Genomic DNA, 4,223 nt, shown 5'->3' with positions numbered 1-4,223 from the left:
GGGTGAACCTTTTTCAGATTGTGACTCAGCTTTGCTAAAGTCCCCAATTAGAGGTGTCCAGGGTTCTTAAGCACACTCTCTTTTTTTTTTTGCTTTGGACCTTGACTTTAACCGCTCAGTCTCAAGTTTTCACTTGACACCTACACGCCACAAGCACATGGTTAGGGACAGCTTGGTTTAGCCGCTTAGACCAGAATTTTATTCCTTTAGGCCCTCCTATCCACTGATGCTCAAAGCCTTAGGATTCTTTTTATTTGCCCTTACCTTTTGGTTTTAAGGGTTATTGGCTTTTTGCTCTTGCCTCTTGGTTTTAAGAGCTTTTGGCTTTTTCTGCTTGCTTTTTCTCTTTCTTTCTATATTTTTTTTTTTGCCTATATTTTTTTTTCTGCAAGCTTTGTTCTTTGCTGCTTTTTCTTGCTTCAAGAATCATTTTTATGATTTTTCAGATTATCAAATAACATGTTTCCTAGTCATCATTCTTTCAAGAGCCAACATATTTAACATTCTTAAACAACAACTTCAAAAGACATATGCACTGTTCAAGCATACATTCAGAAAACAAGAAGCATTGTCACCACATCAATATAATTAAGCTAAGTTCAAGGATAAATTCAAAACTCATGTACTTCTTGTTCTTTTGAATTAAAACATTTTTCATTTAAGAGAGGTGATGGATTCATAGGACATTCATATCTATAAGACAAAGTTACTAAATACTAATGATCATGTAATGAAGACACAAACATAGATAAGCACATAACATAGAAAACGAAAACAGAGAATGTAAGAACAAGGAATGAGTCCACCTTAGTGATAGTGGCGTTTCCTTCTTGAGGAACCAATGATGTCCTTGAGCTCTTCTATGTCTCTTCCTTGTCTTTGTTGCTCCTCCCTCATTGCTTTTTGATCTTCTCTAATTTCATGAAGGATGATGGAGTGCCCTTGATGTTCCACCCTTAGTTGTCCCATGTTGGAACTTAATTCTCCTAGGGAGGTGTTGATTTACTCCCAATAGTTTTGTGGAGGAAAATGCATCCCCTGAGGTATCTCAGGGATCTCTTGATTTGCAGCCACATGTTCTACCACTGAGCTATAGACCCTTGAGATGAATCTTTCCATCTCCCATGACTCGGAGGTGGAAGCCTTTGTCTTCCCTTTCCCTTTTCTAGAGGATTCTCCGGTCTTAGGTGCCATCAATGGTAATGGAAAAACAAAAAGCTTATGCTTTTACCACACCAAACTTAGAATATTGCTCGCCCTCGAGCAAAAGAAGAAAGAATAGAAGAAGAAGAAGAAGATATGGAGGAGATGGAGGGATGTGTGTATGGATGTGAGTGGTGAATAGAAAACAGAAGGGATGGTCATGAATGGAGAAAGAGAGGGTGAGGTGGGTAGGGATCCTGTGAGGTCCACAGATCTTGAGGTGATCCTGTGGTGTTCACAGATCTTGAGGTGTCAAGGATTTACATCCCTGCACCCATTGGGCATGCAAAATGCCCTTACACACAACTCTGGGCGTTCAGCGCCAGGTTGGTGCCCATTTTGGGCGTTCAACGCCCATTTGTTGGCCATTTCTGGCGTTGAACGCCAGAACCATGCTTGTTCTGGGCGTTCAGCGCCAGCTCTTCTCCAGGGTGTCATTCTGGCGTCCAGCGCCCAGATGATGCCCATTTTGAGCGTTCAGCGCCCAGACACTACCCATTTTGGGCGTTCAGCGCCAGAACCATGCTCTGTTCTGGCGTTGAACGCCAGACAGGTGCTTCCTCCAGGGTGTGATTTTTCTTCTGCTGTTTTTGATTCCATTTTTAATTTTTATATTTATTATGTGACTCCATATGATCATGAACCTAAGAAAACATGAAAAATAAAATTAGATAAATAAACATTGGGTTGCCTCCCAACAAGCGCTTCTTTAATGTCAATAGCTTGACAGTGGGCTCTCATGGAGCCTCACAGATGTTCAGAGCATTGTTGAGACTCTCCAACACCAAACTTAGAGTTTGGATATGGGAGTTCAACACCAAACTTAGAGTTTGGTTGTGGCCTTCCAACACCAAACTTAGAGTTTGACTGTGGGGGCTTTGTTTGACTCTGCTTTGAGAGAAGCTCTTTATGCTTCCTCTCCATGGATGCAGAGAGAGATCCTTGAGTTGTAAACACAAGGTTGTCCTTATTTAATTGAAGGATCAATTCTCCTCTGTCCACATCAATCACAGCTCTTGCTGTGGCTAGGAAAGGTCTTCCTAGGATGATGGATTCATCCTCTTCCTTTCCAGTATCCAGGACTATGAAATCAGCAGGGATGTAAAGGCCTTCAACCTTTACTAACACGTCCTCTAATTGTCCATAAGCCTGTTTTCTTGAATTGTCTGCCATCTCTAATGAGATTTTAGCAGCTTGCACCCCATAGATTCCCAGTTTCTCTATTACAGAGAGGGGCATGAGGTTTATCCCTGAACCAAGGTCACACAGAGCCTTAAAGATCATGGTGCCTATGGTACAAGGTATTATGAACTTTCCAGGATCCTGTTTCTTCTGAGGCAAAGTCAGTTGATCCAGATAACTTAGTTCATTGGTGAACAAGGGAGGTTCATCTTCCCAAGTTTTAATACCAAATAATTTGGCATTTAGCTTCATGATTGCACCAAGGAACTTGGCAGCTTGCTCTTCAGTAACATCCTCATTCTCTTCAGAAGAGGAATACTCATCAGAGCTCATGAATGGCATAAGGAGGTTCAATGGAATCTCTATGATCTCTAGATGAGCCTCAGAGTCCTTTGGTTCCTCAGAGGGAAGCCCCTTATTGATCACTGGACGTCCCAGGAGGTCTTCCTCCTTGGGATTCACGTCCTCTCCTTCCCTTACAGGTTCGGCCATGGTGCTTATGTCAATGGCCTTGCACTCTCCTTTTGGATTCTCTTCTGTATTGCTTGGGAGACTACTAGGAGGAATTTCAGTGATCCTTTTACTCAGCTGGCCCACTTGTGCTTCCAAATTTCTAATGGAAGACCTTGTTTCATTCATGAAACTTACAGTGGCCTTGGATAGATCAGAGACTAAGTTTGCTAAATTGGAGGTATTTTGTTCAAAGTTCTCTGTCTGTTGCTGAGTGGATGATGGAAAAGGTTTATTATTGTTAAACCTGTTTCTTCCACCATTATTAAAGCCTTGTTGAGGCCTTTGATCCTTCCATGAGAGATTTGGGTGATTTCTCCATGATGGATTATAGGTGTTTCCATAAGGTTCACCTAAGTAATTCACCTCTGCTATTGCAGGGTTTTCAGGATCATAAGCTTCTTCTGCATAAGAAGCCTCTTGAGTACTGTTGGATGCAGCTTGCATTCCATTCAGACTCTGAGAAATCATATTGACTTGCTGAGTCAATATTTTGTTCTGAGCCAATATGGCATTCAGAGTATCAACTTCAAGAACTCCCTTCTTCATAGGCGTCCCATTACTCACAGGATTCCTCTCAGAAGTGTACATAAACTGGTTATTAGCAACCATGTCAATGAGTTCTTGAGCTTCTGCAGGCGTTTTCTTTAGGTGAATGGATCCACCTGCAGAAGTATCCAATGACATCTTTGATAACTCAGACAAACCATCATAGAATATATCCAGGATGGTCCATTCTGAAAGCATGTCAGAGGGACACTTTTTGGTCAACTGTTTGTATCTTTCCCAAGCTTCATAGAGGGATTCACCATCTTTTTGTCTGAAGGTTTGAACATCAGCTCTAAGCTTGCTCAGCTTTTGAGGAGGAAAGAACTTGGCTAAGAAAGCCGTGACCAGCTTATCCCAAGAGTTCAGGCTGTCTTTGGGTTGAGAGTCCAACCATATTTTAGCTCTGTCTCTTACAGCAAAAGGGAAAAGCATGAGCCTGTAGACTTCAGGATCTACTCCATTAGTCTTAACAGTATCACAGATCTGCAAGAATTCAGTTAAAAACTGAAAAGGATCTTCAGATGGAAATCCATGAAACTTGCAGTTCTGCTGCATCAGAGAAACTAGCTGAGGTTTCAGCTAAAAATTGTTTGCTCCAATGGTAGGAATGGAGATGCTTCTTCCATGTAAATTGGAATTAGGTGCAGTAAAGTCACCAAGCATTCTCCTTGCATTATTGTTGTTGGGTTCGGCTGCCATCTCCTTTACTTGTTCGAAATTTTCAATAAGGTTGTCTCTGGATTGTTGTAATTTAGCTTCTCTTAGTTTCCTCTTCAGAG

General features: G+C 41.6%; 1 non-coding gene across 1 annotated transcript; it reads left to right on the top strand.

Moving 5' to 3' along the window:
• Positions 1 to 3,636: 3,636 nt before the first annotated feature.
• LOC148574776 (small nucleolar RNA R71) lies at positions 3,637 to 3,744 on the top strand. Its single transcript, XR_015905879.1, has one exon. It is a non-coding gene; the product is annotated as a small nucleolar RNA R71 (small nucleolar RNA).
• Positions 3,745 to 4,223: the final 479 nt, after the last annotated feature.

Source organism: Arachis ipaensis, chromosome B2 (assembly GCF_059453495.1).
Source record: "Arachis ipaensis isolate K30076 ecotype BB chromosome B2, ASM5945349v1, whole genome shotgun sequence".
Taxonomy (NCBI): domain Eukaryota; kingdom Viridiplantae; phylum Streptophyta; class Magnoliopsida; order Fabales; family Fabaceae; genus Arachis; species Arachis ipaensis.
This window is presented reverse-complemented; position numbering and strand designations above follow the sequence as displayed.